General features: G+C 37.9%; 1 pseudogene; it reads left to right on the top strand.

Moving 5' to 3' along the window:
• The window catches only part of LOC100974470 (glyceraldehyde-3-phosphate dehydrogenase-like), a 29,534-nt pseudogene extending 18,630 nt beyond the window's left edge, over positions 1-10,904 (top strand).
• Positions 10,905-13,103: the final 2,199 nt, after the last annotated feature.

The following is a 13,103-nucleotide window of genomic DNA, read 5'->3' as shown; positions in this document are numbered from 1 at the left end:
TGGTTACATCTTTGTGGAATAGTTTAACATCTTTATTCTCTGCATTTCCTGTAAATTAGATCTAAAGGCAAGATCAGATTTAGGTTGAAATTTTGGGGAAGAAATATTTTCAGGTGGTGCTGTGTTCTTTTATTTGTTGACATATAATATCTGGCTGTCTCTTTTTGTCTGATGTTTGCAGTTGTTGATGCTCACCCATTATTAGGTGATGCAAAATATTGATATTCTAATTCTATTCATCTTCCATTTATTAGTTGGATGTTTCTATAAAAAGGAAATTCCTCTCATTTGACATTTGCTTACATATAGGAAAGGTATGATTAGTACTTGATTCTTCCTCTTTGCAATTTTCTAAATAATGAATTGGCTCACTAATATCCTCCAGTGATGACCAATTAGGTTTTGTTTTGCTTCACAGTTTTCATGAACCCATAGATTTAAAAATATTTACTTTGTTCTATCCAAGGCATTAGTATTATTATATTTACTGAAGCTTAAATTGTGCTTTTGGTCAGTGGGTTTGGCTACTGAACGCTTCTGACATGACATTAGTAATCATTGATAGCTTCTTTACTATTTGGAATTGCCACATGATTCAGGCTCGCTTAGACATTTCCTCATTCAAAACATAGTCATTGGAGAAAAGTGTCTAATATGAAAAAATAAATCAAAAGAGAAATCCAAAGAAAACAAAGATAATGTAGGAAATTATATAAACCTTGAAAAATCCCTCAGGGAGATCTTTTGGATGGGAGATAAAGTAAAGACAATTTCTGGAGAAAAAAAGGGTAAAAACAAAAACAAATGAAAAAATGACACATAGGTCCACCATTCAACTGATTATAAGATCAGAAGAAAAGATAGAAAAAATCAAAGGAAGAAAATTACTTAAAAAGACATAACCCTCAAAAATCTCAAAATTAAAACTACAAATCTTAAAACTGAGAAGGCTGACTGAGAACCACGTACAATGAAAAAAATAGACACACATCATGAAATTTCAAGAATTTCCAGAATACCAGTAATAAAAAGAAGAGCCCCTAAAACTGATTATATACGAAGAAACAAAAATGAGAAAAGCTTTGGATTTCTCAACATTAAATACTAAAAGACAATGGGGGAACTTCTGCCTCCATATAAGATGTCATAACAGGGACTGAATTTATCCTCTTACCCAAAACAACTGAAAACCAATGCTTTCAAGACATCAGATACTAGGCAACAAAAAATCAATGATCCCTGAGAGATGGGGAACAATTAAGTATGCCTCAGCTTACTGTGTTGAGAGAGTTTTCTGGCCATGGAACTGAATTTAGGGAGATTAAACTAAGGGTTAAGGAGATTAAGCTGACAGTCAGGTGAGGTCAAAACAACTGGAGCTCACAGGGCAGAATACTAGAGAGAAGAGAGAGATAACTCTAGAGAACTGCAGAAGGGCCCCCTCAAGTATTCAGTAAATTACTGACCAGTATCCCTGCAGAAGCTGGGGAAAGAAACATATAAAAGAATTAGAGGTAACAGTACCTTGAGCTCACATATGTCTGGGAGTAGTTTCTATTTCTACCATCCAGACTGGCAAATGTCACTAGGAAGAGTATCAGAAGGATCTCTCCTTATGAGTGGAAAATAATTATCCCTAAATCAAATGCTGTTCTGATCTTGCTTATCAAATATTAATAGCAACACCCCAAGAAATCAAACTATTTTTAGGTAATTTCTAGAATATAGTTTAAGAATATTTACAGAGATATAAAAATATCCAGCATCCAAAAAGGTAAAATTGATCATGTCTAGCATTTAAGCAAAAATGACTAGACATACAAAAAAGAAGGAAAATGCAACACATATTGAGGAGAAAAAAACACAATCAATTAAAATTGATGCAGAACTGACACAATAGTTAGAATTATCAGGCAAAGACATTAAAACAATGGCTACAACTGTATTCCACACAGTCTAGAGATCAAAACCATGATGTTTGGGATCAAAATCCCACTTGGTAGGATTACCAACATATTAGACATTGCAGAAGAAAAAAAAAATATATATATATTAATTATACTTTAAGTTCTAGGGTACATGTGCACAACGTGCAGGTTTGTTACATATGTATGCATGTGCCATGTTGTTGTGCTGCACCCATTAACTTGTCATTTACATTAGGTATGTCTCTTAATGCTTTCCCTCCCTCTTCCCCCTACCCCATGACAGGCCCCGGTGTGTGATGTTCCCCTTCCTGTGTGCAAGTGTTCTCATTGTTCAATTCCCACCTATGAGTGAGAACATGTGGTGTTTGGTTTTTTTGTCCTTGTGATAGTTTGCTGAGAATGATGGTTTCCAGCTTCATCCATGTCCCTACAAAGGACATGAACTCATCCTTTTTTATGGCTGCATAGTATTCCATAGTGTATATGTGCCACATTTTCTTTAATGCAGTCTATCATTGATGGACTGGATTTGGGTTGGTTCCAAGTCTTTGCTATTGTGAATAGTGCTGCAATAAATATATGTGTGCATGTGTCTTTATAGCAGCATGATTTATAATCTTTGGGTATATACCCAGTAATGCGATGGCTGGGTCAAATGGTATTTCTAGTTCTAGATCCTTAAGGAATTGCCACACTGTCTTCCACAATGGTTGAACTAGTTTACTGTCCCACCAACAGTGTAAAAGTGTTCCTATTTCTCCACATCCTCTCCAGCACCTGTTGTTTCCTGACTTTTTAATGATCACCATTCTAACTGGTGATTATTTGATTTGTATTTCTCTGATGGCCAGTGATGATGAGCAATTTTTCATGTGTCTCTTGGCTGCATAAATGTCTTCTTTTGAGAAGTGTCTGTTCATATCCTTTGCCCACTTTTTGATGTGGTTGTTTGTTTTTTTCTTGTAAATTTGTTTGAGTTCTTTGTAGATTCTGGATATTAGCCCTTTGTCAGACGAGTAGATTGCAAAAATTTTCTCCCATTCTGTAGGTTGTCTGTTCACTCTGATGGTAGTTTCTTTTGCTGTGCAGAAGCTCTTTAGTTTAATTAGATCCCATTTGTCAATTTTGGCTTTTGTTGCCATTGCTTTTGGTGTTTTAGACATGAAGTCCTTGCCCATGCCTATGTCCTGAATGGTATTGCTTAGGTTTTCTTCTAGGGTTTTTATGGTTTTAAGTCTAACATTTAAGTCTTTAATCCATCTTGAATTAATTTTTGTATAAGGTATAAGGAAGGGATCCATTTTCAGCTTTCTACATATGGCTAGCCAGTTTTCCCAGCACCATTTATTAAATAGGGAATCTTTCCTCATTTCTTGTTTTTGTCAGGTTTGTCAAAGATCAGATGGTTGTAGATGTGTGGTATTATTTCTGAGGGCTCTGTTCTGTTCCATTGGTCTATATCTCTGTTTTTGTACCAATACCATGCTGTTTTGGTTACTGTAGCCTTGTAGTATAGTTTGAAGTCAGGTAGTGTGATGCCTCCAGCTTTGTTCTTTTGGCTTAGGATTGTCTTGGCAATGCGGGCTCTTTTTTGGTTCCATATGAATTTTAAAGTAGTTTTTTCCAATTCTGTGAAGAAAGTCATTGGTAGCTTGATGGGGATGGCATTGAATCCATAAATTACCTGGGTAGTATGGCCATTTTCACAATATTGATTCTTCCTATCCATGAGCATGGAATGTTCTTCCATTTGTTTGTGTCCTCTTTTATTTCATTGAGCAGTGGTTTGTAGTCCTCCTTGAAGAGGTCCTTCACATCCCTTGTAAGTTGGATTCCTAGATATTTTATTCTCTTTGAAGCAATTGTGAATGGGAGTTCACTCATGATTTGGCTCTCTGTCTGTCTGTTATTGGTGTATAAGAATGCTTGTGATTTTTGCACACTGATTTTGTATCCTAAGACTTTGCTGAAGTTGCTTATCAGCTTAAGGAGATTTTGGGCTGAGACAATGGGGTTTTCTAAATATACAATCATGTCATCTGCAAACAGGGACAATTTCACTTCCTCTTTTCCTGATTGAATACCCTTTATTTCTTTCTCCTGTCTGATTGCCCTGGCCAGAACTTCCAACACTATGTTGAATAAGAGTGGTGAGAGAGGGCATCCCTGTCTTGTGCCAGTTTTCAAAGGGAAATCTTCCAGTTATTGCCCATTCGGTATGATATTGGCTGTGGGTTTGTCATAATAGCTCTTATTATTTTGAGATACGTCCCATCAATACCTAATTTACTGAGAGTTTTTAGCATGAAGGGCTGTTGAATTTTGTCAAAGGCCTTTTCTGCATCTATTGAGATAACCATGCGGTTTTTGTCTTTGGTTCTGTTTATATGCTGGATTACGTTTATTGATTTGCATATGTTGAACCAGCCTTGCATCCCGGGGATGAAGCCGACTTGATCATGGTGGATAAGCTTTTTTATGTGCTGCTGGATTCAGTTTGCCAGTATTTTATTGAGGATTTTTGCATTGATGTTCATTAGGGATATTGGTCTAAAATTCTCATTTTTTGTTGTGTCTCTTCCAGGCTTTGGTATCAGGATGATGCTGGCCTCATAAAATGAGTTAGGGAGGGTATCCTCTTTTTCTATTGATTGGAATAATTTCAGAAGGAATGGTACCAGCTCCTCCTTGTACCTCTGGTAGAATTCGACTGTGAATCTGTCTGGTCCTGGACTTTTTTTGATTGGTAGGCTATTAATTATTGCCTCAATTTTAGAGCCTGTTATTGGTCTATTCAGGGATTCAACTTCTTCCTGGTTTAGTCTTGGGAGGGTGTATGTGTCCAGGAATTTATCCATTTCTTCTAGATTTTCTAGTTTATTCGCGTAGAGCTGTTTATAGTATTCCTTGATGGTAGTTTGTATTTCTGTGGGATCGGTGGTGATATCCCCTTTATCATTTTTTATTGCATCTATTTGATTCTTCTCTCTTTTCTTCATTAGTCTTGCTAGCGGTCTATCAGTTTTGTTGATCTTTTCAAAAAAACAGCTCCTGGATTCATTGATATTTTGAAGGGTTTTTTGTGTCTCTGTCTCCTTCAGTTCTGCTCTGATCTTAGTTATTTCTTGTCTTCTGCTAGCTTTTGAATGTGTTTGCTCTTGCTTCTCTAGTTCTTTTAATTGTGATGTTAGGGTGTCAATTTTAGATATTCCTGCTTTCTCTTGTGGACATTTAGTACTATAAATTTCCCTCTACACACTGCTTTAAATGTGTCCCAGAGATTCTGGTATGTTGTGTCTTTGTTCTCATTGGTTTCAAAGAACATCTTTATTTCTGCCTTCATTTCTCGTTATGTACCCAGTAGTCATTCAGGAGCAGGTTGTTCAGTTTTCTTGTAGTTGAGCAGTTTTGAGTGAGTTTCTTAATCCTGATTTCTAGTTTGATTGCACTGTGGTCTGAGAGACAGTTTGTTATAATTTATGTTCTTTTACATTTGCTGAGGAGTGCTTTACTTCCAACTATGTGGTCCATTTTGGAATAAGTGTGATGTGGTGCTGCGAAGAATGTATATTCTGTTAATGTGGGGTGGAGAGTTCTGTAGATGTCTATTAGGTCCACTTGGTGCAGAGCTGGGTTCAATTCCTGGATATTCTTGTTAACTTTCTGCCTTGTTGATCTGTCTAATGTTGAGAGTGGGCTGTTAAAGTCTCCCATTATTATTGTGTGGGAGTCTAAGTCTCTTTGTAGGTCTCTAAGGACTTGCTTTATCAATCTGAGTGCTCCTGTATTGGGTGCATGTGTATTTAGGATAGTTAGCTCTTCTTGTTGAATTGATCCCTTTAAATGTGTAATGGCCTTCTTTGTCTCTTTTGATCTTTGTTGGTTTAAAGTCTGTTTTATCAGAGACTAGGATTGCAACCCCTGCCTTTTTTTGTTTTCCATTTGCTTGGTAGATCTTCCTCCATCCCTTTATTTTGAGCCTATATGTGTCTCTGCATGTGAGATTGGTCTCCTGAATACAGCACACTGATGGGTCTTAACTCTTTATCCATTTGGCCAGTCTGTGTCTTTTAATTGGAGCATCCAGCCCATTTACACTTAAGGTTAATATTGTTATGTGTGAATTTGATCCTGTCATTATTATGTTAGCTGGTTATTTTGCTTGTTAATTGATGCAGTTTCTTCCTAGCATCGATGGTCTTTATAATTTGGCATGTTTTTGCAGTGGCTGGTACCGGTTTTTCCTTTCCATGTTTACTGCTTCCTTCAGGAGCTCTTGTAGGGCAGGCCTGGTGGTGGCAAAATCTCTCAGCATTTGCTTGTCTGTAAAGGATTTTATTTCTCCTTCACTTATGAGGCTTAGTTTGGCTGGATATTAAATTCTGGGTTGAAAATTCTTTTCTTCAAGAATGTTGAATATTGGCCCCCACTCTCTTCTAGCTTGTAGGGTTTCTGCCGAGAAATGCACTGTTAGTCTGACGGGCTTCCCTTTGTGGGTTAGCCAACATTTCTGTCTGGCTGCCCTTAACATTTTTTCCTTCATTTCAGCTTTGGTGAATCTGACAATTATGCGTCTTGGAGTTGCTCTTCTTTAGGAGTATCTTTGTGGCGTTCTCTGTATTTCCTGAATTTGAATGTTGGCCTGCCTTGCTAGATTGGGGAAATTCTCCTGGATAATATCATGAAGAGTGTTTTCCAACTTGGTTCCATTCTCCCCGTCACTTTCAGGTACACCAATCAGACGTAGATTTGGTCTTTTCACATAGTCCCATATTTCTTGGAGGCTTTGTTCATTTCTTTTTACTCTTTTTTCTCTAAACTTCTCTTCTTGCTTCATTTCATTCATTTGATCTTCCATCACTGATACCCTTTCTTCCAGTTGATAGAATCTGCTACTGAAGCTTGTGAATTCATCACATAGTTCTCGTCCATGGTTTTCACCTCCATCAGGTCCTTTAAGGACTTCTCTACACTGGTTATTGTACTTAGCCATTCATCTAATCTTTTTTAAAGGTTTTAGCTTCTTTGTGATGTTTTTTTCCTCCTTTAGCTCGGAAAAGTTTGATCATCTGAAGCCTTCTTCTCTCAACTTGTCAAAGTTATTCTCCTTCCAGCTTTCTTCCGTTGCTGGCGAGGAGCTGCGTTCCCTTGGAGGGGGAGAGGTGCTCTGATTTTTGGAATTTTCAGCTTTTCTGCTCTGTTTTTTCCCCATCTTTGTGGTTTTATCTACCTTTGGTCTTTGATGATGGTGACATACAGATGGGTTTTTGGTGTGGATGTCCTTTCTGTTTGTTAGTTTTCCTTCTAACAGTCAGGACCCCCAGCTGCAGGTCTGTTGGCATTTGCTGGAGGTCCACTCCAGACCTTGTTTGCCTGAGTATCAGCAGTGGAGACTGCAGAACAGCGAATATTGCTGAATGGCAAATGTTGCTGCCTGATCGTTCCTCTGGAAGCTTTGTCTCAGAGGGGTACTTGGTCGTGTGAGGTGTCAGTCTGCCCCTACTGGGGGGTGCCTCCCAGTTAGGCTACTCGGGGTTCAGGGACCCACTTGAAGAGGCAGTCTGTCCGTTCTCAGATCTCAAACTCTGTGCTGGGGGAACCACTACTCTCTTCAAAGCTGTCAGACAGGGACATTTAAGTCTGCAGAGGTTTCTGCTGCCTTTTGTTTGGCTCTGCCCTGCCCCCAGAGGTGGAGTCTACAGAGGCAGGTAGGCCCCCTTGAGCTGCGGTGGGCTCCACCCAGTTCTAGCTTCCTGGCTGCTTTGTTTACCTACTGAAGCCTCAGCAATGGTGGGTATCCCTCCCCTAGCCTCACTGCAGCCTTGCAGTTTGATCTCAGACTGCTGTGCTAGCAATGAGCGAGGCTCCGTGGGCATGGGACCCTCCAAGCCAGGCACGGGATATAATCTCCTGGTGTGCGGTTTGCTAAGACCATTGGAAAAGCACAGTATTAGGGTAGGAGTGAGCCAATTTTCCAGGTGCCGTCTGTCACAGCTTCCCTTGGCTAGGAAAGGGAATTCCCTGACCCCTTGAGCTTCCCAGGGAAGGCGATGCCACGCCTTGCTTCAGTTCACACTCAGTGGGCTGCACCCACTATCCTGCACCCACTGTCTGACAAGTCCTAGTGAGAAGAACCTGGTACCTCAGTTGGAAATGCAGAAATCACCCATCTTCTGTGTCGCTCATGCTGGGTGCTGTAGATTGGAGCTGTTCCTATTCGGCCATCTTGGAACCACCCTCCAGAAGAAAATATTAATGAATTTGATAATGTAGCAATAGAAATGATAAAAATGAAACAGAAATAAGACTCAAAAGAAATGAACAGAACAGCAGTGAGTGGTGGGACAATTTCAAGGGGCCTAATATTATGGGTAATTGGGGCACCAAAAGAGGATGGAGGGAAAGACGTTTGAAGAACAATGGCCCTAAATTTTCCAAATTTGATGAAAACTACCACAGATCCAAGAAGCTCAACAAACCCAAATCCAAGCAAAGAAAAAGAAAAAAGAAAAAACCTACACCCAGGTATGTCATAATCAAATTGTTCAAAACCAGCAAAAAGTAAATATGTTAAAAGCAGCCAGAGGAAAAAAGATACCTTTCAGACAGAGGAAGAAAGATTAGGATTAGATTTCTGATTAGAAACAATGACAATGTAAGCAAGAAGATAGTCGAGCAACATTTTTAATAGTATTGAAAGAGAGAATTTCAAACTAGACTCCAATAACCAGAGAAAATATCTTTCAAAACAGAAACTGAAGTTGAATTACATAAATTTTCAGAAATACAAATTTAAAAGATTCTATCACCCACAGGCTATAAGAAATGTTAAAGGAAGCCTTTCAGGCAGACAGGAAATGATACCAGATAGAAATATGGACCTATGCAAAGGAATGATGAGCATCAGAAATGGCAACTAGTCTCTGCTCCTCCTGTTTGATATACAGCTGCAGCTTCTCATGCAGCACCAGCTTTTAACTCTGGCAAAGTAAATATTGTCACCATCAATGACTCCTTCATTGATCTCAACTACATAGTCTACATGTTCCAGTATAATTCCACCCATGGCAAGTTCCATGGCACTGTCAAGGCTGTGAACAGGAAGTGTGTCACCAATGGCAATACTGTCACCATCTTCCAGGAGCAAGATCCCACCAAAATCAAATGGGTTGATGCTGGCATTGATTATGCTATGGAATCCTCCAGTATCTTCAGTATCTTGGAGATGGCTGGGGCTCACTGAGAGTGGGTAGCCAAAAGGATCATCATCTCTTACCTCTCTGCTAATGCCCCCATGTTTTTGGTGGGCATTAACCATGAGAAGTGGAAAAAAAAAACCCTCGTGATCCCTAGCAATGCCTCCTGAACCAACAACTGCTTAGCCTCCCTGGCCAAGGTCATCCATGACAACTTTGGCATTGTAGAGGAGGACTTATGACCATAGTCCATGCCATCATTGCTACCCAGAAGACTGTAGATGTCCCCTCTGGGAAACTGTGGTGTGAGGGCAGGGCTCTCCAGAACATCATTCCTGCATCTACTGGTGCTGCCAAGGGTGTGGGTGAGGCCATGCCTGAGCTGAATGGGAAGCTCACTGGCATGGTCTTCCATATCCTCACTGCCAATGTATCAGTCATGCACTTGATGTGCCATATGGAGAAACTTACCAGATATGATGATATCAATAAGGTGGTAAAGTACACATTGGAGAGCTCCCCTGAAGGGCATCCTGGGCCACACTGAGTACTAGGTTGTTTCCTCTGTCTTTAACAGTGACACCTGCTCTTCCTCCCTTCAATGCTGGTGAAATGCCCTCAATTACCACTTACTTTGTCAAGCTCATTTCCTGGTATGACAATGAATTTGGCTACATCAACAGGGTGTTAGACCTTATAGTCCACATGGCCTTCAAGGAGTAAGAACTCCCTGGACCACCAGCCCCAGTGACAGCATGTGTGGAGGAGAGGGGCCTTCAGTGGCAGGGAAGTCCCTGCCACAGTCATTCACCTCCACACTGAGAATCTCCCCTTGACACAGTTTTCATGCCAGAAACCCTGAAGAATGAGAGGGGCCTAGGGATCCCCACCTTGCCATGTACTGTACCATCATAAAGTCCCCGTACTCAGCCAAAAATAAAATAAAACAAAATAAAAAAGTAACCACAATGGTTAGTACATGACTTAAAAAAGTTACTTACATCTCTTTATAAGATAATTTACTGCTTAAACAAAAATAATAACAATGTCGTGTAGGGTACATAATATATGTAGAAGTAAAATAAACTACAACATTAGCACAAAGGCTAGAAAGAGAGAAATAGAAGTAAATATTGTAAGGTTCTTAGACCATACAAGAAGTGGCATAATATTACTAGAAGGGAGATTGTTATAACTTAAAGATTATACTGTAAACCACAAAGTAACCACTAAAATAATAAAATAAAGAATTGCAGCTAATTAGTTTACAAAGGACATATAATGGAATAATAAAAAATACTCAATACAAAACAAAAGGGCACAAAAAAGAGGATGAAAAAGTAAACAACAGTTAGGACAAATAGAAAACAAATATTATGACGGTCATGTCAATAAACATACTAAATGGAAATGTTCTAAACACCCTAATTATAATGTAGATATAATCAGATTGGATAAAAAAGCAAGACCCCAATTATATGTGGCCCACAAGAAACCCCATGTAAATATAAAGACACAAATAGATTAAAACTAAAAGGATGGAAGCACATACACTATCCTAGTATGAATGAATAGAAATCTGCACTGGCTATGTTAGTATCGGACAAAGTGAACTTCAGAGCAAAAAATATGACCAGGGATAAAGAAAGTCATTTCTTAATGATAAAGGAGTCAGTAAATCAAGAAGACACAGCAATCCTAAGTATTTCTGCACCTAATAATATAGCTTCAAAATATTTGAAGCAAAAACCAATAGAACTGCAAGGAGAAATAGACAAATCCACAGTTTTAGTCACAGATTTTAATGCCCTTTTCTCAGTTTATGAAACAACAAGACAGAAACTCAGGAAGGATATAGAAAACTTGAACAATGCTATCAACCAATTTTACCTAGTTGACACTTATAGACTGCTCCTCCCAGCAACAGCAGAATACACATTCTTTTCAAGTACACAGGGAAGAAGTTTATCAAGGACCAAGTACACATCAAACAAATCAACACACAGTTTAGCAAGATGGACCATGTTCTAGGCCATAAAATATGTTTCAATAAATTTGAAAGAATTCGAGTCATACAAAGTATATGTTTAGAAATGGAACTAATTAGAAATCAATGACATAAGGAAATCTGGAAAATTCTCAAATATATGGGAATTAAATAATATGCTAAAAAACTTGGCTTTCACTCACCTTTACTGAGGAAGCAAAAACTATGTGTTCCAGCACAATTAGAGAGTAAAATAAGGTAGGGAAAAACTTGAGCTTCAGAATATAGGAAATTCTAGACAAGATCTTGTAAAATCGAAGTTCAGAATAACAGCCATCCTTAAGAGAGCAACCGGTTTAGAATTGGGAAATTGGAGGGAGAATTTCATGAGGAAGGTATCCAGGAACAACATAAAATTGATACATCATCTGGTATGTTTAAACATAGGCATATGATGGAGAGGTTTGAAACATCCAAGGATATTGTTTATAGATATGGTATCTTTTATCTCATAAAAGATATAGATGATTATGATAAAAGGGAGGTAATTAAGTAATACCAGTAAAAATCAAAAAGTACAAGAAGCATAATTATATTGTAGCATTTGCTATGTAGAGAACAATATTTTATGTTGTTATGATGATGGAAACAACAGTTACTGATTTTACTAAAAACTCTGATAACTGTATTGGGAAGGTGAAGGAAAGGAAAAGGTATATTGGGGTTAGAGAATTTGATATCTATCATAACAGCAGTAAATAATGCATCTATTTGATAAATCAAGAGGTAAATTCTTATTTAAAATAATGGCAGAAATATACGAAATGGTTTTTAAAAGTTAAAAAATATTGCTCTTGGAAATTACATTAGGAAAAAGTGACAGGGAAGACATTCTTCGTTATAAACTCTGCTTAGTTTTGATTAAGATAAAACTCTGTGTAAGTATTTTTTGGTGAAATATTTTTAAACAAGAAATGAAACCAACTAAACAGAAATCAGTCATGTCGCCTATTACTCTCTACTTCAACTAAGAACAGAATAAGAAAAAATAGTCAATTCCTTGGGGATGGTTCACTGTCATCTGAGCTGTAGTAGGTAAAGCAAAATATGTCCTAGGTGTAAAATTTTGACACACTTCTATAGTATTTAACAAAATTTACTAACTCATAATGTTGGGTTGTAAGGGTAATGACATTTAAAAATAATATTTAAAAGGGACATTCTAATAGACAATTAATGGAGAGGGTGGGGACCATCAAAAAACTCAGTAATCAAAGTAAATAATATGTTAATGCAATATTTTAAAATTAAAATCTGCAAAATAAATGCAAAACATTCATAATGAATACAATATCAAAATTTTAAATAAAAATAGGATCAGTATTGCTGAATTTTTTCTTTTGTCTTAAGCTCCAGTATGGCCCTGTATGGCACGGGTTTAACTTATAAATATTAAGGGTTCTGGGTACTGGGAGAATAATAATCATCCTCTTTCACATCTCATAACTCTGCATGAAGATGAACTATTGTCATGAGGGAAAGTTTTTTGAAGACTTTAACATGCTGTATAAATATGAGTTGTTTCAAATAATCTCCATAGTGCTTTATTACCTACTAAATCATTCATTCTGATCAAAGGTGTATGGTTTCTGGTGTCTTCTAGCAAACTCATCAATCCTGTATTTTCTTCAATGACCTTAGCAAAATGAATAATTCTTCTAGATACCATTTTCTTTGCAGGTGACTAGTGTTTAGTGTTATTAACCATCTGTTCCATTTACTTTACTCGCCACAAGTAAAGGGCAATTTGTCCAAATTCCAGTGTTGATTTTTTTCTGTGCTCACAGCATGGACTGTAACAATGGGGTGAGACTCAGTGCATTTTCTGTCGTGGAGAAAGCGCACCTGTGAGAGAGTGAGCCATAGACCTCCAACATTTTGAAAGCAATTGGGGAATTTGGAAGCCAATAGGTAACTAGTGGAAGAAATAGA

This window comes from Pan paniscus, chromosome 7, assembly GCF_029289425.2.
Source record: "Pan paniscus chromosome 7, NHGRI_mPanPan1-v2.0_pri, whole genome shotgun sequence".
NCBI lineage: Eukaryota > Metazoa > Chordata > Mammalia > Primates > Hominidae > Pan > Pan paniscus.
This window is presented reverse-complemented; position numbering and strand designations above follow the sequence as displayed.